The sequence below is a fragment of the Accipiter gentilis genome, chromosome 10, assembly GCF_929443795.1.
Source record: "Accipiter gentilis chromosome 10, bAccGen1.1, whole genome shotgun sequence".
NCBI lineage: Eukaryota > Metazoa > Chordata > Aves > Accipitriformes > Accipitridae > Astur > Astur gentilis.
Window position 1 is genome coordinate 4367616 of NC_064889.1, and position 27848 is coordinate 4395463.

General features: G+C 51.2%; 1 protein-coding gene across 4 annotated transcripts in view; it reads left to right on the forward strand.

Annotated features, from left to right (window-relative positions):
- Window positions 1-27848, forward strand: part of LINGO1 (leucine rich repeat and Ig domain containing 1) — a 166209-nt gene that overhangs the window by 75932 nt on the left and 62429 nt on the right. For 2 of the 4 annotated variants that reach the window (XM_049811463.1, XM_049811466.1), the window contains one exon: window positions 18051-18221. The gene's annotated coding sequence lies outside the window, so the exon portion shown is untranslated. Of the gene's footprint in view, window positions 1-18050; window positions 18222-23553; window positions 23640-27848 lie in introns of those variants that run through there. The other 2 variants (XM_049811468.1, XM_049811467.1) reach the window with 2 other exon arrangements.

Below are 27848 nucleotides of genomic sequence, written 5' to 3' on the forward strand. Positions count from 1 at the left end.
ACTGTAAATTACCTTAGATTTATTAACCTAAAAATTGATTTTCTTTCATTTCAAATGTGTCAAAAACGGGGCATTTTGACCTTCTGAGCCTTTTTCCAGAATTTTTGTGAAATGGGTAATTTGTCACAATTGATCCTTTTTTGGAAGGCTTTGAATTTCAACAAACCGGTATTTACTGATGAAAACGCATTTAGTTGACAAATTCCCAAACCAGCTCTATTCAGGCAGTGGCTGTGATTTCAGGTTTCCAGAGCAGAGCGGAGAAAGGTTTTGGTACATGATTAGAAGCTTTCACATCCCGGGTGGGGACACATCCTGAGAGCGGGTGCCTCTCAGACAGTTACAGCTCTATGCACCTGCCTAGCTCAGAGTCAGAGCGGAGACCTGGAGCTGAAAACTGTGGTAGTGTCCCCTCTCGAGTCCCCTGGGCCACCCGTGTCCCCACTATGCTCTGCGCAACTGGCTCTCTGCAAGGCAGAGCAGCTCAGAAACCCATGGCTCCCCTTGCACCTCCCCACTGAAACCACACACACTGGCATCACTGGCATCCGAGCTGTTACACTCGCTGCAGCGTTAAACCTTGATAAATGCCTTTAATATTTAATTGGTCTTTAAAAAACATAAATAGGCAGGATATTAAATGCAACTCCTCAGGCAGAATAAGGCGAGTAATGTATGTTACCCAGCGACTGGTGGCATCTTGCAAAATGCACTTAGTGTGGTTTGAAACCAAGGGCTTGGGAAATGTTTCCTTTTCTTCTGCACACTGACGGGAGTGGGAAGCTGGCGGTGCCAGGGAAAGTCCCATTCCTCCCAGCCCCGCTGCAACCCTGCGGAACACTTGACTACCACGTCCCACTGCACGGTAACGGAGAGGTGGTTCAAGAAGCCAGGCCAGGCTCGCGCTCGCTCCCCAAAGCAGATGCATCGCATCTGTGGCACAGATCTGCCTCACCCCACCCAGCCCCAAATCAGGGAGCCCTGCTCGGTGCCGAGATGTGCGAGCCGGTGCATGGCTTGTTCCTCAGCGTGGAGTTCATAGGTGCTCAACCATGGGACTTTGCTGTCTTTGGAAATGAGACGTGCGCCCTCATTACGCACCCTCCGCAGTGCCTCTGAGGCTGCGGTGCCTGCTAACGAGATCACCAGAGGCTCTCCTGTTCCAGCCTCTGCCGGCTGCCTCAGCAAAGCAGGAGCTGTTAGTTCCAGCCATTAAAAACATTAAAGTTTCCTGAGGGTCTAGCAGTTGTTGTGCAATTTGCAGTAGTAGATAAGGGCAAAAAGCACTCGAAAGTTCAGATCGGAATAAGGCCACAGAGCCAAATTAGGGGTCCGAGTCCCAGGGCCGTGTCTTCTGCGGGTGGCAGTGGCAGCAGTTCCTCCAGCCCCAGTGCAGCAGTGCGAAGTCGCATCCACTCAAGATTTTGCAAGATTTGCCTGCAAATTCCCACCTCCAGCTGTGCCAGGTTTTCAAAGTACTTCAACTCCAGCCCCACGCGTCCTGGCATGAGTCCGTCCCTTGGGAAGTCAATTCCACTGCCCCACTGAGACACAAGATCATGATCCAAAGCTTGGGCCTGGCTATTGCTAAGGGTGTTATGGACTATAAAGCAGATGTATGGGCAGATAACCCTTGGGAAAAATAAAACAAACACCACCACGACCCCCAAACATCTTTTGAAGTTCACAGGAGGTTCAATTGATGTGCTGAGGGAAAATCTAGGTTTATTAGGGAAGCCGGGGTTCAGTCATTCCGTCCTAACCACCTGAGCCAGCAATCCTCGCAGAGGTGGGAGTAATGCAAAGAGCATCCTCCCCTGCCATCACCAGCACACTCGTCCGACTCCTTCAGCATTGCCAGCACAAGTGGTGGGTGAACCTCCACGCATCTGAAGGCTGATTTTTCAATCAGACGAGCACTTAAGCCTCCCAGAGTTCAGGTACTTGTCTCTCCGCTGCCACTCTTGTCTCTTCAGCATGAACAAGTGGGCTGGAGATCCCAAGAGAACAAGCTTTGCTATGAAGTTGCTAGTGCCTGGGGCTCGCAGGTTGGGGGTGGCACGAAAATAGCCGCTCTTGGAGCTCGGCTCTCTGTCGTTCACCCACAGCAGTGTCTCAGCCACCATCAGCTGCTTCTAAATATGGAGAAACGCTGCAGGCCTTCGGCAGCAGCACCGGGGAGCTGCCACTAAATGCACGGGAATAATGATCCCGCTGCTGGGCGGCCCTGGAAGAGCAGAGATGCGGGAGGGAGCGGAAGCAACAGCAGCAGCAATAATAAGCAAGGAGCAATCCGGCGGGGAAAGGCTTGATCTGAGGGCTGGGTGACAGGTCCGCCAGGGCTTTTCCTCCTCAGGCTGAGGGAGGGACCTGGGACTTGTTGGAGGGAAGTAAGAGGCAGGAGAAGCTTACACCTCAGCCGCATGGCATTCAACCCACCGCGACTGTGCCTTTGTGCACAGCAGGGAGATTCCTGCGCGGGCAAAGCCTTCTGCTCTTCCTCTCTCCAGATGGAGCCGGTGGGGGTGGTGTGCAAGTCTGGATTCAGCCAGATCTCACAGCCGTGCCGTGGCATGCAGGCAGTCCCTGCCTGCCCTCTCCCTGCTGCTTGCCCAGGACTGAGCCAGCTGCCACCCTGCACCGACCGGCAGAGCGGCGTTTCCCACCCAGAGCAGAAACGCCGTCCTATGGGACCTGCTACACACACACACCGGTCCTTTTTCTCTCATGAAGCTCCTGAGAACCCACCCAAAGCAACATGGAAGAAGCCACCGTAGTCCTGTGGGAGCTGGCAGCATCCAACTCTGCCTTTTCGTTTCTCTCTTTTCTTCCCTCCTTCCTCCACTTTTATTCTCCCTTCTCTGCAGAACCAAAACATTTTGGAGAATCTGCACTCTGTGCTAGCCTATTATTCACAGAACCTCCTATCTCCCTGCTTCAGGATGCTGCCTGGATCCGACCAATTACCAGCTCCCTTGATGTATAACACCATAAAACCCTTAACCTCATTATAGAAAATTTCTTTTGAATGGCCTTTAAAAACCATCTCATTACACAGGAAGAACTGTAATTACCTTTAACAAGACAGAGATATTGTGCGAGCGAGTGCGTTTGGGCTGTCAAAACAGCAGCGGTGGGAGTTCATCTCCAGCCAGTTTCACCACAAGGGCAAACACTTTGTAATTCTCTCCCCTGCTCCGCTCTTCATCCCGACCCTCCTCCTGCCTCTCATTCCTCGGTTTTCCACGCCTTCACCAGGCAAACACAACTCCTCGCTTGGCTCTGCTTTCCATGATAAAGCCTATCTTCCCCAGGTCTCATCTCTCTAATGCTCCTGGTCTCTGCAGTCTGAGCAAAGCTCTTGCAAAGCCTGTCCCAGCACTGAGTTAACGTGTGGCCAATGCTGTCCAAGGGCTGCTGGGGTTCCTGGACTGAGGGTTGGTCTTGGCCAAGTGGAGCCAAGAAGGAGGTGACGATGTGGCTGCTGGGATTTGCCATTGCCACGGCCCTGTGGTGCCTGGGCTGCAGGGATGATACCGCTTTTCCCAAGCAAGCCCACCTGGGTTTAACAGGGAGGGCTGAATGCCAGTTTGCCTTTGCTGCCTTCCAGAGAAGAAGAAAAATGCTTTTTTTGTAGGGTAAAAATCCTGTCTCTGCACCTTCCAGCTTTGGCCTCTGTTGACCTGAAGGGCAGGGGTCCATCCCTGCAGCCCGGTGGGATTCAGCTCTTTGCTGCCACGTTACAGCTCACCGTTGGAGGGGGACCGGAGGGGTTAAGTTGTTTTCCTTTCTGCATGCATGTGACTCAAAAGAAGATATTTTTTCCAAACAAAAATTTTTCCATCCCATCTGTCACTAATGTCAATGCACTCCTTTGCCCAGATCCATTTTTTTTAAAAAAAAAACACCCTAAAAATCTAACATTATTTTAGAAAAATCTGAGTATGTGTTACCAGAGCTGTGATATTTTCCATCTCTCGGAAAGGAGCTGTTACAGTTTTTAACCCTCAGTGTTCATCCTGAGGGGCTCCACCACCCTTGTCCCCGCCGGGCAGCTCTGCCTGCTCTCTCCTGTGGCATTTCTGGCTGTTGCTACTTTATTTCTGTCCTCTATTTTTTCTACCTCTGGGATTTTGGGGGTGTGTTTTCGTACTGAACAAAGGAGAAGCTCACTGAGCGCCATTTACCCATTTCCAACATGTCCGCCTCTGGTAGCCCTGGCAGTGCTCACTCTGGCATTATGTCTTGCTAGAGAAAGAGCATTTTCCACATCTTTTGCCTGGTTTTGAACATTTATGAACAAATAAAAAGTCAGGGGCTGGATGGGGGGGGGGGGGGGGGGGGGGTGCAGCCAGGCCCACCGCGCTGCCCTGAGGGGTATGAGGGAGCGCAGGCCTCAACAAAGCAGGGGTATGGTGGAACCATCCAGAACCGCTGCAGAGCAGCCCCACTCTCCTCACAGCAGACTCCCCACCCGAAGCCTCTCAGCATTCATCATGCTGCCCGTTGTACTGGGAAATGGCACCAAAACCAGTTCGGGGACTGGGGCAGCTGCTCGCCTCGGGGCTGTGCGGAGGCAGCGCAGCCTGTCCAACAGCCCCTGGCATGGGTGGCTTTTCCCCAGGGGCACACGGACCCCCTCAGCAGGCAGACTGCTCTGTCACTTTGGCTGGCCATCCTGCCAAAATACGGTTATCTTCTGCCACAGCGAGAAGGAGAGGGTGGACATTGAGAGCCCAGCTGCTGTGAGGCAAGCTGATTGCTTAAAGGCCTTAATTGCCCTAAGCAGCCCCACCTGGAGCCTCCACCCAACCCTCTGGAACCACTGCTCTGGGAGCCATATTTAAGCTCAGGACTGGCCCCTTTGCTATTTTCTTGGGTTTTGGTGTGGTTTTTTTTTTTTTTTGCTTCAGTGTTAGCTGCCTATGGGGCCTCTTGATCTGGTTTGTTGCTGTTGATGGACCTGGCTGCAGCACCCACCTCTGCCTCCTGTGTTTGGAGCCATGGGCCCATGCCCCATCAGGGAGGGCACCCTCTGCTTCTGGTTTGCCTTCCCTGGAAGAGCGGCCAGCCCTTGCTGCACACTCATGCTCCGGGGGACACGTTTCTGAAGCTGCCTGGTGAGTTTTGACCCTGTGTTAGAGGGCTGATAACCAAGCTCTGAGAGGCATTTGGCTTTCCTACCACCTTTAGGGTTAGCAGATACCTGGTTGAGGTCCCCAGAGTGTATCTCTGGAGTTGGGCTTTCTCGATGTACTGTGCTTGTGGCTCTGGGCATGTTGAGGACCAGCATGGAGAGCCAGGCTGGGCTTACATGCATTATCCACCTGTGGTCCTGTTCAGGATCTGCAGCCTTGCTGAGGGCAGAGCTCGTGGTGCTCTCCTGGGGCTGGAAGGTTACTGTGATGGAGAGGAAGGTTAAGTCCTGGGGCTCACCCTTGCCTCTTTCCAGAGCAGATAGAAGAGGTGCTAGGTCTTTAGGGAGGGAGTGTCATGCTTTTAGTTCCTGTAAGATGGCTAGGTTGGACTGTGGTTGATCAAAAGGCTGTGAATGAAGCAGCTGTGCTGTTTGTGTGTTGTCCCTGCTGCCCAGGGGTATGCTGTGTTCGCCTGCAGCCTGCCAGCAGGGCTAAGTTTTCCTTTCACTCCCCTGAATGCTTCAGGGGAGGCTTGGACTCCAGACAGTCTCCTCTTATATCTATTAAAGATGGATGGTAGTCGCCTTGGGTAGTTGCCTTCCCTATCCCAGTGTGCCAGAGGTTCTGGGAAATGTTCTTGGTCCTCTCCCTGCCAGCAGCACCTGAGTAGGAGCCTCAGGGCTTTCTGTCCCACCAGTTGTGACCATTTCTGCAGCCTCCCCCTGCGCTGGTCTCTGTGATATATAGAAGCGCAGCCCTGGCTTGTATTCTCCTCTGTTGTGGGGTATTTATTGCAAGTATCTACACAAAGTCCCTTTCATGGGCGGGTCTTCTTGCAACAACAGTTGGTCTGGCTGGGAGCAGGCATGCCTGTGGTGCAGGTCCCTGCCACCCCAGGGACCCCACGGCAGGAGCTCTGCCTCGGGAGGGTCCCTGTGAAACAGGTCCTGGTCTGCAGCCTGCATTGGCCAAGGAGTGTTCCTGTCCTGCTCTAAGTACACTCCTGAGAGCGGCTTTGCTCATCCTCAATGTCTCTGACCTTTTCAGTGTTGTGCAGCAGCATTGGCTGCTGGAGCTGCCTTCGGCTCTGCTTGCTGTCTAATGAGCCTGTGGGGATCAAGGGGAAATGGGCAGCCAATAAAAATACAGAATATTGAAAAGGTCAGAACTGTTTGGTGTGGCACAATAACTCGCAAAACTTCTTGGGCATTGCATGTCTCTCTGCTGGCCCCTGGTTGTGTGCCCAGGTGCAGGGGCTGTGGGGCTTGCAGCTTGGCTGTGGCTGGCTTGCATGGTCCTTCGCAGAGCATGGGGTAAAGACTCACAGCTGTGCTCTTGAGGTAGTAGTGAGCTTTGCAGGCATGCCAGTACCTCTGTGATTTTGCACATTGGTTGCACCTCTGCAAGCTGTGTTGAAATCCTCCTCCAGAAGGAGTCTTCAGAAAATGGGCTTTGCTTTGATCTTTGTGGAGGAAGAGATGCCTCTCTGGTTGGGGTGTTCACTTACTTTTGCTAGCAGGTTCCTGCCATGTTCCCAACAGCGGGGAGCTGGACAGATAGGTACCTGGTTGAGGTGGTTTCAGTGTCATGCTCTGGATCTGTGCCCTGGGTGTCACAGCAGTGGCAGGCAGGGACCACAGACCTCCAGGAGAGTGCTTGCTCCTGCATTTGGCCCTGCTGGGTGCGAGGGGCACTGGCTCATCCCTGATTGCCAGCAGCTGGGGGTGCATTTAAAGTCAGATGTGTACCTGGCTTTTCTGTGCCCCTCTGGGAGCTAACTTATGAGGGGGAAGCTAAGCCTCTCCTCCTTGCCAATAAGGGCAAAGCTCTCCTGCAATGCTGTGCTGATTTAGCAAATCTGTCATTTCTAAGGGTGGGGGGAAATGTGCATCCAAAAGTTCTCAAACTGACTCCACTTCTCCAGCATTAGTGCAGGAGGGAGTCTCCTCTTTCTGCCTCTGACCCCTTCTAGTTCTCCACCTCTGTCCCAGCACATCTGTTGGCTCATCCTCTGCCATGGGCCACTGGCTGGTGGGGACCTCACCTCTCCAGCCAAGGTACATTTGATAGCTCTTTGTGGTGACAGAGCAGGGCCCAGTGATGTTGCCATATGCCTGGCTATTGAAACATGCTGTAGGCCTGCCAGGTGCTGGGAGCAGAGGGAGAAAAAGGTCTTTTAAAAACCACTTATTTCATCCCACCCAAAGTCATCATGACAATTTACTGCTGAAGGCTCCGTATCAGCCCTGTGCCACTGACAGTTATTGGAAAATATCAAACAGTGCTTCGTGCAGTTCCCTTTCCTGTGGGCAAGAAGCATTTGGAATTGACAATTCATTGAGCTTAGGAGTGAAAATTTCTAAGTGCTGAAAGTGAAAACAAAGGAGCAGGGGGAAATTGCGGGTCAGTGCCAGGCAGGCAGCAGCCAGGGCTGTGCACTGGCACAGCAGCAGGTCTCACCCTGGACACTGCTTTCCTCATCTGGATGCTGATTTCTCTGCAGACTCCATGTCCAACGGTTGGGGTTTGCCCAAGTTTCTGGCAGAGGAGACTGAGTGTTTTATGCTGCTTGCTTTGGTTAAATGTGATGGCTGGATTATCCCGTCAGCTCCCCATAGCCATGCTCCAGTGTGCACAGCTCTCATGTGCACCCTAACCCTGGTTGTGGGCACTGTGGATGTCTGCCCAGCCTGGTGATTTTTACAGCCCTTGGCTTTGCTATTTCAAGTCTTCATGTGGTGTCCTGGGGACAGTCTTTTGTGTGGCGTGGTTTAGGGCTTTATTGCTTTTATGCAGCACTAACGTAATGCTATTCGGAGAGCTCTGGCATGCCTATTAGCAGCTGAAGTGGAGCAAAGGAAGGATGTTCTTCCTCTCCAAGCCCATCATCTTCCCCTCTTGATGCTCTCAGCCATGATATAGTGGTCTAAAGGAGACAACTTGTCTCTGTTAGCACTCAGTGAAAAACAGTCAATGGGATCGTTAGAAGTGACTATGGATTGGCCTTGTTTTTAAAAGGGATCTAAAATTTTTGGCCAAAGTCCCACTGGAGCATTTTCAACTTTTGCAAAAACCTTCTGCTAGACAACTTGTTTCTAGAGTTCCTACTAGACTCGTGCTCTCAGGTTTGGGGTGAGGAATTCCATGAGGAATTGTAGGTGCTTGTAGTGGCTTTGGCCAGTCTAGGAGGTGTCATCAGCACCCTGCCCTGGCCATGTGTCACAGCCCCCCAGCAGCTTGGGGGGGGGGGGGGGGGGGGCTGGGCTGTCAGGCCTTAGCTATATGTTGGATGAAGTTGAAAACTCTTTCCTCTCTGGATTTCCCCAGAATCTCAGGGTAGGACTTAGCTCATGTTCCTGGCTGCACCCAAATCTGCTTCTTCCAGGGCAGGGGTGTTACTCTGAGAGCAGAGCCTGCTCTGCAGTGAGCCTTGTGCCCCTGTCCCATACCGTGGCACTGAGGTGCTCAAGCTTATGTGTGGGGGGGTGCTCCCAGCAGGTGGTTAAGCTGCTGTTATTCTGGATTGGCTCTTCAGCACCTTGCTAGTTTGGGCCCCTAGCAGTTAATTGTAATACCTAATTTTAGTGTAATGGCACTCATTCAATCTGTAGTTCCCAGAATGTGTAAGTGACATAGATTAATATTACACAGAAAAAAGTCAAGCTTCTGGTGTGAGATCAATAGATCATAACTTGGTGACATTTCAAAATACATCTTATTAGCAGTTCATATTTTGGCACTTTCTGTATATTCCCATGAACCCCCTTTCCCTGCTGTCCCAGGGAGTTGCTGTGCATCAGAAGTCTTGTGAAATAACATTGCCTGTGCTGGATGCCCCTTTGTGGCTTTTATCTCGTGGAAAATAAATACCCTGATGGAGAGAGGTGAAAGTGCTGTCGGTCACTGCAGTGCATCTTGCAGCTGTAATGACTAGGACTCTTTTCTTATCTGGCTCAGGGCATCTGAACCCCCGGCAGGCACCTTGGGTATTGACATTGTGTGGTGCTGTTGTGACCAGCCTTAACAGAAAGGTGAGACTGGGAAAGCAAAGGAAGCCCATAGTGGCTGTCCTGTCCTAGGTGAGGATAGAGGTTCTTTGGAAGGGCAAGACAGGGCACACCTGTGTGACCTGGGCTGTGCTGTTGGGTAGATGAGCAGAGGCTTTGTGCTTTCGGGGCACAAACCAGCACCTTGTATCAGCATTAATGAGGAAGGGTAATACGAGGGGCCAGCCATGGTGGGGCAAGTCCTTGCCTTGCAGTAATCCTTCTCAGCCTCAGCATATGGGCATCTTTGCACAGAGGCCCTTGTTTGACAGCTTAAAGTGACTTCCTTGAGGATGGGGCTCAAGGTAAAGGCTGAGTCTATTTTGACTCTGGACCAGGGTCTCCTGTAACTCCTGTGCTTATGTCCTCCTTTTCCCATGTGCAGTGGGTGGTGCTGGGTTGATTTGTCTGTATGAGTCAGGCTCTTTGGCAATAAGTTCAGAGCTGAGTTTTGCAGCCAGCTGTAATCATCTCTTCAGGGTACGCATATGCATGTGCATGCACTTCTCCCTTCATGTCATGCACTGCTTTCTCCTCCTTGGAAGGAAGCTAATCTCCTCCACAGCCCTCACCCATCAGAGCAGATCAGAGCAGCTCTCAGCTGCTCCTGTGCTGCGGAGGAATTGCCAGGATCAGAGGTTTGGATCATAGTTGGGAGGGATGATCCCTCTTTTGGTAAGCCTGGATGAGAAAGGTGCTGTGCAGTTATTCTGCATCAGTAGAGTATGCTAGAGAAGATGCACTTTCCTCTGGTCCCCAGAGTCAACGGGAGCTGTGCTGAGTTTTGCTCAAATGGAAGATGCTTGTGTACACTTCTGTAAGCAATGAAGTGACTCAGGTTGCCCACTCAGTCTTCTCTTTCCACAGTCTGTTCCCAAAGTCCCTCCGGATATGTCTGAAGCATCCTAAATAAGACCTGTGCGCGCTGTGCTCTGAGGTGGAGGCTGTACTGAGCTGCTCACTAAAAAAATAGGCCATTGCTTTTCTCACGCAGGCAGGCATTTAAAGACCCTGTGCGGGAGGAGTGTGGGCATGTAGCTAAATCAGAAGTGAGGAGCTGTCCCCTCCTTTGGCACCTCACCTGCCTTGCATGAAATGGGGATGTTGGGAAGCCAGGATGCAGGCTGGCTGGCTTTTTTTGGTAGCTTTCTTGGTGGCACTGGCTTCATGCAGTGCTCCTACCATCCAGCAGAAATCACTAGGGAGAAGCCACTTACTTTTTGCTTTGCCTTTCTGTCTAGGATTTCCAAAATGGCTTAGGTTTTTTTTACCTCTGCTCCCAGAGAAGTCAATGGCAAGACTTGCTTGCCTGAAGTGGGATTAGGTAATAGACCTCACAGGAATCCCTGCCTTGCTCTCCTGATCATTTCTCCAGCCAGATGCCCAGGCAAAGTATCTCTGTCTGTCTTCCAACCTGAGATGCTGTCTCTTCACTAATTAAATGAGGAATGTCATCTCTTTATATTTGTCAGCTGACTTAAAATTAAAAAGGGACCTATAGGACCAAGAAGAACCTTATCCTCACTTTGGGGATTGCCTGCCTTTTTATTTCAGGTTTTTTTGTGGACTGATAATTCCATCTGAAGGTCTCCTGTGATACTGCAGTAACCCTTGGATGCTATTCAAGTGCATCTTAGCCCCTGGTGTGTGCTCATTGCCTCCTAATTGCTCTAAATAAGTTGGGAATGATGAAATTAAAGTGCCATTGATATCAGGCAGCCCTGGCACACTGCAGTTACAGGCATGTGAGGAAAGTGGACAGATGGGGAGATGTTAGGATAATAGGTATTAAATGCAGATTTTACCCTGTTTGGGATCCCCATCTAAGCACAGTTCAACTTCTTGGCGCAGCAAGTTTGGCAGCTTCCATGCTGGTGCCCCAGCTGAGCATTTGGCATGGGTTGGTTATGTACAGGACATAGAACTGAATGACCTCCCTCGGTTCACCAGAGATTCCTGGATGTTGTGCTCTCCAGAGGCAAGGACATGCAAAATAACCCTGAGGCCACACGAAGTCCCCAATCTGTAAATCCTCAGTTGCCAGTCCTTGGGGCAACATGGTCAAGCTGAAGCAAGTAGGTGTGGGCTGTTGGTTCAACAAACAGGCAGGGCTTATCCTTGTGTTCACTCCCTTAATCTGTAATGGACTGACAGCTGAGTTTTGGGTTCTGGCATTGAATCCAGAAGAGAGAGTGGGGTGTCCTCCTACCCCAGCATGCAGGAAAGCTAACTTCAGACTCCAGTGTGCCTGGGATTGGCATCCCCTGCTCCTGCCCTGCCTGGGAAAGCAGTCCTTGCCCCGGTGTGGGGACAGCACCAGCAGGAATGATGGTAGGGAGGACATGGGAGATGGTGGGGCTGGGAGCTGCCCTGGGGTGAGGCTGGGATCTTGTTGGTGTTATTCAGTAGCTGCTCTCAAGTTCTGTTCACCTGGAAATGCTGCTGCCTTTAGTTTCCTTTGCTCTGAAAGAAAAGAAAATTGATTTTTAGCATATGTAGTCAAAGGGGAAGAATGATACCTTGTTCTTGGCTGGCAGTGTTCCTGTGTCCCATAGGAGCAGAGGGGCCTGGATAAGATGTGAATCTGGATCTTAAGCAAAGGCAGCTTTGTGACAGTCTGTTTCCAGCCAGAATAGACTCATCATGTAACCCATGGGGTGAAATTAATCCAAGTCATGGGGCGTGCAGACCAGCAATTCAACACTCATCCCCCATCCCCCTGATCCTGCAGTGAGAGCTGCGCAGGTGTGGTAACATGATGCTCAAGAAGAACATCTTGGCCAAAGCACCCCATTTTTGGAGCCTGTGGGGGGTGGCTAGTCCCAGAGCTGCAGGTGAGAATGAGCTTCATCAGGTTGCAAGTACTTCTGTGCTTGTGTAGCCTTACAGGTATGTCCAGTTTTGTGATTGTGCAATTAATAGTTTTCTGAAGATGGATGACAGGTACAGCACAGCAGTTTTCTTTCCAAAAAAATGCCAATCATTTTAATCACTTGCCTAAGATTTGAGTCAAGTCCAGCCACCTGGCTTTGGATAATAACTCTCCCAAGCCTTCTTGAGCTAGTCTTGTGAAGCATCGGTGTTATCAGGACACTTGAAATGGATGGGAGGTGCACTGACATGGCAGCCAGCTGGCCCACAGGATGGATGGCTGGTTGCAAAGCGATGGAAAGTTACATTTTTGCAATCTGAGCCAATTCTATTCCTGTAACTGGCCTTGGCTGTGACTTCAGCTTCCCCATGGCTCATCGGATGCTCGCCCTGTGACATGCTCACCTGGGAGCCTGTTGCACAGGCTTTGGGTTGAGATGGCAGGATCCCTTGCTCTGGGCAGCCCTCCAGGCTCAGGGCTGATCTTTCAGAGGAGTTTGAGACCTCTGAATTCCACCTGTTGCACATTTAAAGGCTAAAGGAGATGATTCATGACCCACTGGTCTGACCTGCTCTGCAACAGAAGCCAGAAATTATCCCCTGCTAATTCCTTTGTCAAGTGCAGGAACTCTGGGTGCATTCAAGCACGTGGTTCCCAAAGACACCGGAGCTGTGGGGTCTTGGCTCTGCTGGCAGGCAGGAGGGGTCTCTGTGAAGTTGCAGAGGAGCAGCCATCTGTTCCTAGTTGGGGGTTTGGAGCAATCCTTTGAGTAAGGGTGTTACTGGAGTGCCTGGGCTGGCTGGTGCTGCTGGCACCCTGCTCTGGTAGGGGGCTACATGGGGTGTAGCAGTCTGTTTGCATGAGGGATCATGGACACTGCCCTGGGCTGGTCCCTGTGACCGAGTGTTCAAATATCCCACATACACATGGTACCTCCAAGCAAACGGCTCATGCTGCAGAGGGTGGTTACAATGGCTGTAAATTCCGACAGGCAGGAAACACCCTGGGTTTGGAGGGGTTTGGGTGTTAATTCATTGAGTTAACTTTCTCAAAAGGATCTACAAGCTGCAGGGGTGTGAGCATGATGCCATTTGCACTTTCCAGTGAGTGGGCCAGTCTCCCTGATGCCCAGCACCCTGCAGTGCTGTGGTCCTGTTCAGAGGTGCCCTCCCACCCATCGCTGCTGTTCCCTTTGCTTGGATAGAAATGCCCCCTCCAGTTGCAGTCCCTCCGCAGCTGCACTTGCAACCCAGCCTGCTGAATTATTGACAAAAGCCAATGCGTGTGCTGGTTGGCATAGTGCACTGCGACCTTGAGATCCCCTCAGTGCACCCTCCTGCCTTTGTGTTAGCTGGAGCCGAGTTAATCCCTTTCTCCTCATCTTGTGTGGGTGTTGGCTCATGTCTGTTCTTGCCTTGTCTTCCTCTGCTTCCCCTTCCCCTCGGCCGCTTCCAGGATGTGACTGCCTCTGGGCTTGGTGCCTTGGGCTGGTCTATGCCAGCTCCCACCAAGAGCCATCCCCTTCTCTGCATGGCTGAGCACAGCATGGTACATCTCTGGACCTGCGAGGAGAAGGTCCTGGTGCCACTCATCAGCAAACGAGCTGGGCACTGCTATGGCACCAGGGAAGAGGGGAAGCGCAGGGCATGGCTGGCTCGTCCATGCAGGCACGCTGCGTTTTGGCCAGTGCTAAAGTTGGCTGTTCCTGCTGGACAAGGAGGGGGAGGAAGGAGCAGTACTAGGTGGAAAGCCCTGGTGAGCTGGGCTTGGCATGGTTGTGGGAGGAGGAAGGGAGTGGTGCTGGCTGCTCCCAGGAGGAGCCATGAGAGCTGTCACCCTGTAGGACCCCCTTTTTGGTAGCTGCACCCAGCTTGGTTATCAAGGGCAGTGAAAAAGGCTGAGCAGGCACCAAGGCTTGTTTTGCCACCAGGAACCATTTGATGCTCTAGACAACTGCTTGCTGGTCTGTGCTGTGTGGAGCCTGGGCAAGGCTTGGCCTGCGGAAGCTTAATTTCTGGGGAGCAGATCCCTTGGGTTTGCTCCAGCTGAGTGCTGTTGTGGTGGTGGTGGTGCATTTTGTCACACTAAGACTCTCCTAATTGGACCAAACTTCAGTATCCCATGGGCTTTGCATCCCCTCCAAACAGGGCAGGTCTTGGAGACCATGTCTGGCACTGAGCAGAACAGGTCACTTGTCCCCACTTGCCCCAGGTCCCCAGAGATGTCCTGGCATTGCCCTGCAGGGCAGTAGGTGGAAGGAAGGACATGTTTTCCCATCTTGATCCCTCATGACTGAGGTTTTGTGGAGCCTGTCACCCAAAGGTGAAGTCACTCACCATGGCCACCTTTAGCAGCTGCTTCTCTGCATTGTGGGTTGTAAATGTCCCCTTAATTTAGTGCCTGCAGTGCACTAAAGCAGCAACCTTAGCACAGCCTCTGCATAATAACTGAACAGGCTCCAGATCCTTTGCTCTGACAGAAGGCTGCTCTCCTTGCTGTAGCCCCAGTGGCTGATGTCTCCCTTACCCCTGGGTGCCTCTGCCCCATCCCTGCTGTGTGCCACAGCCAGGTCTGCTCCTGGAGATGACAGGAGGGGCTGGTGTCTGCCACATCTGTGCTTGGGATGAGGGCAGGATTGGACCAGGAATGGCAGCAGGATCCTGCCCCTGGGGTCAGAGATGCAGCAGGGCTCCTGCATGGTTCTGGGGTCCTGCCCCATCCCCATCTGAGCAGGCACCAAGGCAGTTGCTGAAGCGCTGTGCTGCTCCTTGCTTGTGCCAGACTGCCCCTCTGCCCCACCAGTGACCCTCCCTACAATTTGTTTTTGGAAGATAATTCCCTGTTAAATAGAGATATTTAGCCTAATCCAGGCAGGTCAGTCCAGGAAGTAATGCACTCCTCAAATGTTTCATTTTTTGGCTAAACTTACTAGTGAAAGGTGTTTTTTCTCCTTCACAGAAGAGAATAACAGCTCTGACCTTGAGGAGAGAAATGATGAGGGTTCAGAGTTTTCTTTCTTTTTTTTTGTTGCTATTTTTCTTGCAAAATATTCAAGTTGAGAGGGATTTTTTGCTTAAACAATTTATGCCCAGTGGATAGATTTATTCCATTCAGCTGCCAGCCACAAGAAAGCCCTGTTATTCCCTGTGGCATGGCTTTTTTTCCTCAATACTCATAAATACTCTTTGCTAAATCTGAGTTTCTACTCCTTGCAAACACGAGGGACCAGGTACTCCTGCCACATTGGTGATGCTGGATGTGCCTCCTTGTAGCCACCTCACCTGCTTTGCTGGCCTGGGCCAAGGTAATGTGAGTGGTGCTCAGGACCTGCTCCTGAATTTCACTGTCTCCCCATGCCTGATCCCATTCTGCTCCCTCATTATTGCCATCTCTTGGGGATAAAGGCTGTGTAAAAATTGCCTTTTTTTAATGTCCTGGCACCAAGAGGTGCTTTGTAGGCAGCACTTCCAAATCCCACCTGGCTGCTACCTCCCAGCCAACACTGTGCTGTCCTGGCTTTTTAGCAGGAACCAGGCAAAAAATGGATTTCCAGGCTGACTGGGTGGTTTAGCCTGATTCCTTCAAGGGAGAAAGGGAAAATGTGAAGGTTTGGTTCTGAATGATTTATTTGAATGAATATGGCAGAAATGCAAAGTGAGTGTTTGGGCTTGACAGCACAGGGTTTTTTTTTGATTGGGGGTAGGGAAAAAACTGAGGAGATTCTTACAGTGAAAAGTGGGCTCAGTGAGGAAAAAAGGGAGACGTTTTCTTTTAAACACATCAAAACTGGCTGGTTTTAATGCTGACTGATCACTTAATACTTTTTTCTGAAACACTGTTCCATGAGACAAGGCACGTTTGCCAGGGCTGGGATTGCTGCAGCTGTGTGGCTCGCTGGTAGGTTTGTCTGTGGTAGCTCCAGAGCTGGCATGGCACCATCTGCCTGCCAGCCCCTTGCACCACTGGTGTCTGCCTCGGTTTCCCTTCCTTGTCTGCAGCTCATCCATGAGGTTTGGGGAGCTCTGGCTGCCCCATCTCATCCTTACCAGGATAAGCTAATGCAGGGAACCTGTGTGCTGCTGCAGCTCCCTTGCTCAAGAGATTTAACTGAGGTCTGGACTGAGATCTCCAAACATCGCAGTAGTAAGCCTGAGACATAGTGTCCCTTCCCTGATGGGCAGCTTGCTGGCTCTGTCTCTCTAGTGCTTTTGATTTCTTTAGAGCTCAGTTTTTCAGCCTCCTCACCTCCCTGCTAGCGCAGTGTTTTAGGAACAGATGGGCTTAATTTCCGATTGCCACCCCCTGAACTTGGGAGGAGGTTTGAATTTGGAGCAAGTCTGCCTCTTATTCCATGTGACTCCATCCGGCAGACTCCTGCCTGTGGGCAGCCAGGTCTGCCCTGCCCCTGCAGACACGTAGCCTCTTACTGAGGACCTGGCAAATACCCCTCTTCATGCTGAGGAGGGCTCTCTGAAGTAAGATTTTTCTCTCTTAGCAGATAAATCTGTTTCTGTGTTACCTTAGCAGTAGCAGTGGCTGAGCATCATCTTACGGGTTGATACTGTTGAGATGCTTAGTCTAAGCTTCATCTAATCCTCTTTCATCTAGCAATCAGGCTAGTGATCTCGCAAAAACAGGTTTTCTGACACCAGCCTCAGCATTTTGTGGTGCGTGCTCGTGCTGGAAGGGTAATGCTCCTGCAGTATCTCGGTGTCGCTGCCCCTGAACTGAGCCAGAGGCAAAAGGGAAAAGAAAATGAACCTAAGTTTCTAACCTGAACTGTGTACCTGACTTGTGAATTTTTGGTTCAGGTGTCTAACTCTTTTTTTTCATAGGATTTGTGGCATGTGTTCTTGTGGAACATAAACCGGATTTTTATAACCATGAATTTGGGTTGGATTAAAGTTTTGGGGATTGGTTGGTTGGGGTTTTGTGTTTTTTTTTTTTTTTTTTAAGAATGTCCTCCTGAATCTGGCCTGTTTTGCTTCTTTCTTCTGCACACTGCCAGTGCACCCTTGGAATCCTGAAGCTTTTTGAGGAGCAATAGCAAATTTAAAGCAAATTTAAAATATTCCTGTTCCCTTCCTGTATGTTGAGACCCTGAATTCAAGGCAGAATTTGGGGCTGCCAGATTTTGCTTGTGCTTGAAAACTCTTGGACTCTGAACTTTGCAATCAAAACCTGATTTCTGCTTGCTGAAAGTGGGAGCCTTTGTGTGTGTGGTTCAATGAGCTTGTTGCCCTCCAGCATGGCAGTGTCACATAGACACCAATCTGGGGGACAGGTCTCCAGGTGTAGGGATGGGGCCACCTGGCTGTGGTCCTGGCAAAAGGCAGTGGCAGGGATTAGCACCCAGGACCACCCTCCCATGGAATCAGGGCATGGGAGAGGGGCCGTGGGGTTTGTAAGATCTGATCAACCCTGAGCTGGTTCCCAGCTGGTGGTTAGACTTCATCCCTGGGATCTGGTTTTGACCAGCCCTGGGATAAACATCATCCCTCCTTGAGCAAGAGAGGTCAGGTGAGCAAAGCCTTCCTTGATGACTGTCTGCCAGTCCTGCTATGGTGAGGGCTAGCTGCAATGATTGATGGCTGTGGGTGGGAGGGAGTGAGCAACCTCTTCTGAACATGGTCTCCAGTGGGGCAGGTCCCTCGGCTTGGGTTTGCTGCTGGTGTGATACTTCAGGATTCATCCTGATTTTCTCTTGTGTGGCCACTGGCATGGAAAGCACTGTGCTAGCAAGCAGATGGGTGAATGCACATTGAGAGCAGGGCAAGAGGAGATGAAAACCATTGCATGGGTGAAAGAGTGGAGTCGGGGAACAGACCTGACACCAGCCAGCCAGTGCTCCAAAGCTGCTCGCTGCCACCACCTTGCCCTAATCCCTTAACTCTGCTTGGCCTCAGCCCCCAACACTTCCCTCTTTTTCTGCCCAAACTGGGTGTTTCTCCCTTCAGCACCTTCTCAAGCTCCCCCCATCCTCCTGTCTTGCAGGGCTGTGTGTCCAGGGCTGAGCGAGGTGCACTGCTGCGCTGCATTGGGTCCCATGAGACAGGCAGGACCACCCTGTTCTTCCCACCTGGGGCTGCAGCACCCCCCTCTGCCTCTGCTGCACAGGAAGCCCCTCCAGCACCCAAAACAAAGCTGCAGAGGTCTGCTGCCACGGTAAGTCCCTGGGCTTTTGCTTTCCTGGGCCACTTCTCTGGAGAAGGACATGCTGCAGGGTTCGCTTTCCTGTTTGCTCCACGTGCATCAACCTGCTGCAGCAGTATGCGCAGCGTGGGGTGTGTACGCAGGCCTGCAAAAAAGGCTTTGAGTGAACAGCTAGCTTATGCACCGAATAATTCAGGTTTCAGTCAACAGAAACAGCTCACGAATTCAGGTTGTATTTAGCAAGTGGTTTTGGCTGGGGAAAAAAGTGAAACACTGAAAAGTTTCATTTTGACATTTTCAAAATGAAACCTTTCAGCCATCTGTTTCGAGATGACATTTCATTTTGAATTTTTTCTAGGGTTTTTTTTTTAGTGTGGGGGGGGAAAGCCACCTACAAACAAAATGAAAGCTTCACTTCAGACCAAACAAAATGTTTCATTCAGCCCCAGATTATTACTGGGGTTTTAAAATTTGGCAAAGGAAAAAAAAAAATACTTCAGTCAACCTGAATTACTTTCTCCTCAATTTGGCCACCAAAACAAAAAACGAGCAAACCCCCCCCCCCCCGCGGTTTTCCCAGCCCAAGTCCTTAGAATATGTTTGCTGTTGGGGTTGAAAGCTGGAGGAATAGGGCAAGGGACTTTGGGCAGCCTCAGCAGGCAGGAGGAGGGAGCCTTGTCTCCAGCATGGGGAGGTGGTGGCTGCAAAACCTGTGGGGTTATTTGCTTTGTGTGTGTGAGGGAGTCAGAGCTGTGAGGCGTGTACTATGCATCACTGGGGCTTTTTCAGTGAGAGCTTGGGAAGAGCCTGTGGTGGCAGAACATGTTGTACCAATGACTTCGGGGATGGCAGGAGAGACTCTGTGGGAGCTAATTTTAGCTACAGCAGAAAGCTTGTGCCTGTGAGGAGAGCTTGCTGTGCTGAGCCCACCTGGGAGCCAGTATCCTTCTGGGAATGGGATGGAGCCCTGAGGCTGTGGTGGTGGCCACTGGCATTGGTGCTGGGTGCCACGGGTGCATGGCAGGTCTCACCCAGCCCTGTTTGCTCCCCACATCATCTGTGCCTGTTAATGCTTTCCCTGTCCAGTGTTTGAGAAAGCCCAGTTTGGGGGGCGGGGATTGATGTGACACTGAAGGGACCTTCTGGTCTGCCTGGAAGGTGTTTGCAACTGAACTTGTCCTGCCCAGGAGAAACCCTTCTGGGGAAGGAGCCTGTTGGGCTGGGGAGGGAGGAGAGTGGGACAAGGCTGGGGAAGCAGCAGGGAGGGAAGGGAGGCAAGTGGCTGGTTTGCATGGCCAAAGCATGGAGGTGAAGGGTTCAAACATGTCAGCTTGGTTTGGGGTCAGAAGATGTAGCAAAGTCGTGGGAATGAGGGAGAACCCAATCTCCCAGCAGCACCACAGCTTGCAGAAGAGCAGCAGTTGGGCACTACGAGGGCCATAAGCTGCCAATGCGAGGCAGAGGGACAGTGCCTTGTGGTGAACAAGACTCTACCCATGGGGCTGCAGAAGAAACCTGCATGGGCTCCTCTTGCCCCCTTAATGACAAGGAGGAGATGGTCTGACCATACTTGCCAAATCCCATCACTGTGAGCACCTGGGTAGCCCTTCTACCATGCTCTTGGCTCAGCTGAAAGCTGAAGCTACCTAATTAAAGAAAGAGGCTGCACTTTTCATTTACTACATGCTCTCCACCTCCAGTTTATCCCAAATGTGACCTTATCAACAGTCACATCACAGAACTGCTGGGTGTGGAGGCAGGTGCTGGAAGGGAGATTGCTGTGCCTGGTGGGGGCTGCTGGACTCCTCCCTGGTGTGGGGCTGTACCTGTCCTGCAATGGCTCATGCCCTTTGTCAGGAAGGAGGAATGGAGGGCTGAATTGTAGTGGGAGAGTAGGAGAGACACAAAATTGTGCCATAAACAAAATCTGGGGGGGGGAGGGGAGGTGGGCAGCCTGCAGGAATGCATCATCTGCCTATTTCCTAGGAGTGTGCTGCTGGTGTCCCTGGCTCCCAGCAGCCTGGGCGTGCAGGACTCCCACTCTGGTAGGCTTAAAATACAAAGAGTGCCAGGCAGGTGTCTCGGTATGTGGTGGGACAGCAGGTGTTTGATATCCATTCTCATGTGCTCCCCATGCTTTTGTCAGCACTAGCTTCCTGCTGAAGCATTACAGGGTTGCTGCCTTTGTTGCAGAGGTAAAAATTGGCTGTTCAGAGCTGTGAGATCAGAAAGGATCAAGGGTTGTTGCAGTTCTGAAATCAGTGTCTGCCCTTACTTGGAGGGGAGCCAGCTGTGCCCAAGCCTCTGTCTGCTATTTTGCAGGTGGCTGTGAACCCAGGATGGGCAAGTGGTGGTGCTGGGGAGGGTGGTAGGACTGTGTCCCTGTGGCCTCCATGGCCAAGGGCACCTTGCAGTGTGCCCGTGCCAGAGCACAGCGTGGCTGCTGGGTGCTTGGAGCAGGGACCAGCCTCTGGGATGTGGGGTAGATGCATGGAGGCAGAGCTCATGGGGCTGTGTGTTCCTATGCATGATGTGGGTTTGGAAGATGGTGGTCCTCCTTGGGTAGGAGGTGGGTTGGAGGAAGGGGGTTTATCCCACAGGGAATCCCTCCAGCCTGGTTTGGGAGGGGTGGGAGGGTCTTTTCCCAGGTTCTTACTGGAAGCCCCTGAAACCTGCTGAATCATTTACCTCTGTTTTTGCATTTATTATTCCCATCTTCTATTCTCTTTCTCTGTTTTCATCTCTCCTTCTTCCCCCCCCCTCCTGCTTCATCTTTATCAGTAGCTAACGAAACAGGCAGGGAGAAACCCGATTCGTACAGTAATTAAATTTACTTAGTGGGTATTCAGCTGGAGTAATGAGAAGTTTAATTCAATGATTAGTTTTTTCTTTCATTAATTAAAAATGGAACAACGGTGCAGTTAGTGGGCTGCATTGATCCTCCTTGTGGAAAACTGCTGATGGAGGAGGAGGAGGAGGAAGGCAGGCTTCTCATTTTTTTTCTATGCTCCTTGGATGCTCTCCCCACACACAGATGCCTTTATTGTCCCCTGTCTCTCAGCTGACCCCTCTGCCCAGGTGTCCCTGACCCTCTCTGGGTAAGGGGTGCTTGGGGCAATCATGAAGCAGAGTGGTGGAACAGCCCCCCACACAGGTCCTCTCCCTATCTGTCCCCAGAAGCAGCCTTTCAGCTTAAAAAGGGATTTGAAATATTTGCTGTGGGTGGAAGATTGAAAAGCGGGTCCCAGCCCACAAGAAGTTTGGGGTGGGAGAGTTGTTTTCCTTCCTAGCTAAACAGATTTTGATCCATTTAAATGTTAAATTCATAAACATGTTTTTAGTCTTTTAAAATAGTGATGTGTGAAAGCAAAAATAAGTAAGTTGATTCCCATTTTTCAATGCTTTCAGGCTCTTGAGCAATGTTGGGACCTCAGATGTCCTTTGAAGCACGGTTAGACAGGTTGTGTTCCCCTAAAGCAGAGGCATTGGTTTGCTCCTGGTTTTTACGTGGAAGGCTTATTTTGGTAGCTTTTGGGATCATTGTAAGATCTGCTAAGTATGAGACTTCATAAGGAAGTGTAGTCAATAATGGGAATAAAAACCCCCACAACAAACAATGAACCCTTAATTAGTATTATAGATCCAGTCTGTGCAGGAGCTATGTGCATAAGTGGGCTGGCTCAGGTGGCTGGGCAGGAGAGAAAGGGCTGCATCCCCCCTCGCCTGTGCCCTCTCTGCCCCATGTGTCTTTCCAAGTCATCTGTTTCTCTGCTGCTGTTGTGGAGACTGTGTGATGGTGAGAATTAGCCAAGGACTGGGGGCACTGAGCACCCGGGTTTGAAGCCAGTGAGTGCCAAGGGCACTCAACACCTCTGGAAATGAGATGGTTTTGTTTTCCTTGGGTGTCCTTGGGTTATCTCAGTTGATAACTGCTCTGGAAAAGCTCGCAGGCAGGTGAGAGGCTCCTGGCCAGCCCAGCGCTGTGTCCGTGTTGGGAAGGGCAGGCAGAGTGGGATTGCAGTGGGATTGGAGCACCTCCAGCAGCATTTGTGTCTCCTGAGGCTCCTCTGTGCCCCCCCCCTCGCTTATGGAGCTACTCGGGATTGAGAGCAATAATTTTTTTATTCCAAAAAAGGAGGAATATGTCCCCCTGCTTTGACCTTGTTCCCCGAAACAGTGAAAATTGTGATGGAATATGGCTTCTGGCAGGAGAAAAGGTGAATGTGGGATAGTCCTCTTTCCACATGGGGCAGGAGAGTCACAGCTGTGGTACCTTGGCTGTGGCAGCAGCAGGGAGGTGAGCCTGAGGCTGGGACATGGTTCATTTGGGCATTCTGGTGCTGGCAGCCTGTCCTCTCGTGTGGAGCAGCTGTGGGATGGGGCATGTGGAGGGATCAGCTTGCCCAGCTGGATTTAGGCAGCATCCCCTACCTGCCAGGATGGCAGCACAGGGTGAGGCTGTGGGAGGGCAGGGTGGGATAAGGCCACTGTCCCTGTGCACTCCTTGGCTGGACTGGAGCTCCCGGCATCTGGCAGGGCCCAACTTGTTGTCCCCAGGGAGGTGAGATGGTGCTTTGCTCTGGGCAGTGTTTTGGGCTGACCCTGGCTGTAACAGCATCTCCAAATCCCAGTACATCTATGGGAGGACCCCCAAACACCCTGGGTCTGTGGGACACAGCCCCCAGCCAGAGCCTCATGCCCCATCACCGGGGTCCTGAGCTGTGAGACCCTTTTGCAGCTCTGGGCTTTAGTGGTGTTTTGTAGTTCCCGTCTTGTGTGGAGCATTTTATTGCTCTGCACAACCTGGGGCCACCAAGGCTGGGGTACAGGGATGCAGCCAGGAGCAGTGCTGCCTGCCTAGGGAGGCTTAGTGAGGGTGGTGCAAGCCTGTGCTGGCCAGCAAGTGCTGTCTGGCCTTGTAGACAGCTACAGCACTGTTTTACAACAGTGTTTTTCAGAAGGCTTTTGCATGCATGTGTTTCTTGAGAGATCACTGCATATGATTCCCAAGTGCTCTGGCCCAAATCTGTCCCGGTAGCTGTCAGCAGATCAATGCTCTACTAAGTACAGGCCTGCTCTATTTCCATGGGAAAATGGCTTCTATTAAGCAGTTCATTTGGGGCCTTTCAGCAGTGGGTCCACTAAATTTTGGTAGTTGTGTTTTTCTGTCTGTTGCAGCCTGATTTATAGCTTTTAAATACCAGCTCAGATAAAGATTAAGCTCAGCTGAGCTGCAGTTTTGGGAGGGAGAGGGGAAAAGCATTCACAGCTTTTTAATTTCTTTCCTGCTTGCCTCTCAAACACCAGGTTTATAGCCCTAATTGCAATATTGTTTTGCCCACAGTGCATGAGTGGAAAGCAGAGGAGAGGCCAAAGCCCAGCGTGCCCCTGGCATCTGATCCCCCAGCATCCTGCCTTCATCTGACCTGGGTAGGTGGCACACGAGCTTGGGTGCTGTTGTATTGCTGAGCACATGACACTCATGTGCCTCAGTCGTGCCGAGTCCAGGACTGGACTGGTTTCTGCAGCCATAAGCATAGTAGTAATTCCCCCCACCCTGTAGTCTGAGGCTGCTACCCAGCCCTCCTGGGGCATAAGGCAATGCAGTTTTCAACCAGGATCTGGGGCAGGCACTGCCTGTGTGTCTGGAACAGGTAGGAAATGTTCAATCCATCCTGCCTGCAAAGGGGAGGGTTTTACTGGGTGTGGGGGGAGGCACCCAAAATGAGTATTTGGACAGTGGCAGCCTTGAGAAAGGAGGGCTTTGTCGTGGGGCCACAGCTCTGCTTAGGCAGGTGGGTTTGCTCCAACTTGTATTCCAGCAGCGAGGGGCAAACGCTGCCTGCACGGACTGAACCAGGATGGACAGCCGAACACTGTAGTCTGGGGGATGCTGGGCAGAAATAGTTTCATCTTCCAGGAGAGGGCAGGCGAGAGGGTCCTCAAAAGGCAGTGTTTTCCAAGATGTCTCTATTACTGTGTTGCACAGCGCCCGCGCACTCTCCACTGACTCAGCCTCCTTCCAGCGCTCTCGCCGGGACAGTTAAAAGACATGGGAGCTGGTTTCAGCTTGTACTGTACATACAAATCCTCAGCTGAAATCTGTGAACTGTCAGTTTGATGCAGGCAACTTGTGAGACGGCAAACATCAGAGCTGACTGGGCTGAGGCAATTTCCCAGGATGTCAGTCCTCGAGAGGGGAAAAAAGGGATCTCTCTGTGAGGAGCAGAATTCAGTTTCCTAATGAAAAAAAAAAAATTGGGATGATTCAAGCATCTTTTATATGCCAGAGCTGGGGGAGGAATTGTTTAAATTGGATGTTGTCCAAGGTGGTACAAGATGGCGGGGCGTGCTGTGATCTCTGCTCTGCAGGAATGGTGCCACTGGGAGGGACACCTCTGCTTGGGGCAAAGCTAAACAGCTGGCACTGTCTGTGAGGCAGTATCCCATGCCTGGCTCAGAGGAAAAGGGATCAAAACAGTGAGGCAGAACTGGCTTTCGCACTGACACATGCACACAGGTCTATAATTTCCCCTTTACATCGTGTTCTTTGCTCAAAGCAAAGAGCAGGCTGCAGAGGCTCAACCTGATGCATGTAAAAAAGGGACCTGTCCTTGCCTCTCATTCCTGTGCAAGTGGGCCCAGTGGAGAGGTATTTCCAGCTTTGCAGAGAGGTATTTCTAGCTTCTTGTTGCTGTTTCCCATTTTGTGGTAAGCAGGAATGAGCCCAGGCACCCATCCCTCCCTGCTCCCACAGCTGCCCCTTGCAGGTTGGGCCCTGGGAGAAGCTGTGTGCAAAGGATGCTCGGTCAGAGGAGTTCCCACTGTGTCAGGGCTGACAGTGCAAGTGGAGGGACCATGGAAATAGCAGTTTTCTGTCAAAACACCTTCTCAGCAGTAAGCCCTGAAATGCGTTTATTCTTAGCAATCTATCAAAACAAAATTCTGCTGGGAAATGATTGTGCTGGTTAAAGTCCGCCCTGAAAAAACGAGCACTGAGAGCCATCTGGTTTTAGTTTGGATTTGGGTATTTTCTTCCAGAGTGCCATTTGCAGAAGTTGAAGATTTTTCTTAAGAACAGTATTTAGAAAATGAGGTGGTTTTGTTTTTCCTTGTGCTTTTTCCTTTGAGAAAAGACAAAAAAAATTATTTCCTAGGAAATTTGGGATAATGGGGGGAGGTGTAGTCTGTTTCTTGACCTGGTCTCTCCACTAACTAGTGCAAGACTAGGGCAGCCAGGTGCTATGTAGTGTAGTGATGGGCAGCAGTCACACCTTGGGTCCTGGACACCCCAGGGCCAGGGCACAGCCCTGCCTAAAGGCCCTGAGCAAAGCAGGACCTGGTGCTGGGAGGGGGCATCTCTGCCTGAGCATCTGGCAGACACATAAGCCCTCTCCCCAAGGAGACTGTGAACCTTGGGACTGGATGATGTGGTCAGAGGTTTTATTTAGTTTTGAGGCAGGGCTGAACTTGAGTGGATTTTTAATGTGTGAATTTTTAGTGTTTAAACTGAGCAAATCTTTGAACCTATGTGGTTTCTGAGGGATGTTTTTCTTCCTTTCTGAATGTGTGTGCCATAAATGCTCCCCCAAAATCCTCCCTCTTCTCTCTGGTGTTGTCAGCTCTGGTGATGCAGTCACAGACTTGCAATAGGTCAGGCTTTCCACTAAGGCCCTGTGGAGTGTCTTGGATTTTCACTTTTTAAAAGCAAGTTTTCAGCATCGGGGTTATGTCAAACCCCTATAAAAGTGAACAGGGGCACTGCAGGCTCCCCATCTCATACTGCAATTGGGCAGAAACCCCTGTGAGAGTGGCTGGGAGCAGGGAGGAGGATGTGGGTGACCTTGGGGGTGCAGGAAAAATGAGAGAGGGGAAGGGGCTGGGTGGCAGCACCTGGCATGGCAGGAGCTGTGAGGGGAGGAAAGGGATGGCACTCCTCTGCCAGAAGGTGTCTGTCCTGGGTGCATACGGCACTGTGCAGGTCAGCACTTGTTTGAGAAGAAGCAATGCAAGTTGTCAGGTGGAAAATATTACCTCCCCTGATAACTTCATTTTGCTGAACAATCTCCTAGCTCAGAGTAAGGAAAATCAATGCAACAGAGTCAGGTTGCCCGTGCAGCAGGAGATTCTGCCTGGGACTCCCTGCCACCCCATGCTGTCCCCAAAGGGGACCAGCTGGTGTGCCCAGAAGCGGCGTTCTCACGTAGGAGTAGCAGTAGCGCCGGGGCTGTCCCCAGGAAAGCTGCATGGGACAGAGGGGACACTAGGGACACTTGTCTTTGACTGGTCCAAAAGCTGTGGTTAAACAGGGTGGCTGGGAAGAGCTGAGAGGGAGAACAAGGTCAGCGGGAAGGAATGCAACAGAGGGAGAGGTGTCTGTAGCCTGTTTCGGAAGGTCTGCTCCTTCACCCCACCAGGGCTGAGAAAAACCCTGAATTTCTCTTCCACACCTTACCTGGTTCCCACCTGGCTCTCTAGATTAAACCAGATTTCTTTCCAAGCGTCTCGCTCCAAGGGCCAACAAAGCTATTAACATAAAGAGATTTTTTGTTGTTGTTGTTTAATTTTTTTGGTAGCATATTTGCAAAAATAAATATTAATTGTGCAAAATGCTAATAAGCTAGGCAGGGAGCCAGGACGTGCAGCCCAAGCATAGCACTGTGCATGCAGCTGCTGGCCCTTGGTGCGAATCTGGATGCCAGTACCACGGTCCAGTGGCTCTGGAGAGCTTTGCAGTGGTGGGATTTCATGTGGGTTGCCTGATGCTTAGGGCTTTGCTGTGCCTGTGAGCCTTGGCAGGGACCAACAGGGACTATTTGTGGCAGGAGTCTGGGTGCCGTGTTAGCGAGGCTGGGAGGCACTAGAGGTTTTCTAGCAGTCAAACAGCTCTTCCCCATCTAGGGGTGGGAGATAGTATTGTGCACACAGCTTGGGATGTCACATTAATGTTAAACACGGGGAAGAAGCAGGAGCGAGTGAGAGCAGGAGCTGGGTGTCTGTGGCAGTTTGTTTCTTTGGGTTTATGCGCTGATACTTTCTGCTTAATTGCACCCTGACATGCACGAAGACAGGGGGGCAGGGGGTTTAGAAAAGCTTTAAAAAAATTACCTTTCATGAAATATTCAGGACGGGCTGGTTTCTTTTTAAAAACTGACATAATTACTTCTGCAAGGCTTCTGGTTCTCCTGGTTTCATTGCATTTGGAGAGTGGCAGCTGGAGTGTTTGTCCTCATTAGCCTGGAGAGAGGCTGGGTGGGTTTGTATTCATTAGAGGGAGGTGATCGCTGTATTGATACTTGGAGATGGGCGGGTTGGGGGTCAGTGGGTTGGTTTGTTCCCATGAATATCTGTTGGAGATGGACTGAGGACTTGGAAGGGAACGGAGGCAATTTAGCAATGTATTAGGGTGCACTAGGAACAAGAAAAAAAATCTCTTGTGTTCTAGGTGTGTGGGGCTGTGCACTGGGGTGCTCTTTGGTGTGTCCTGCCTCCCACAGATGTCGGGGAGCCAGCCGTGGGTCACGGCCGTGGGGAATGCATCCACTTGCCTGCGGAGAGGAGCCGCTCCAGGAAGTGCTCTCCTGATGCTGTTAGTCGTGATCCAAAATTAGCATCCCATTCACTTGCTCTTAGCTGTGT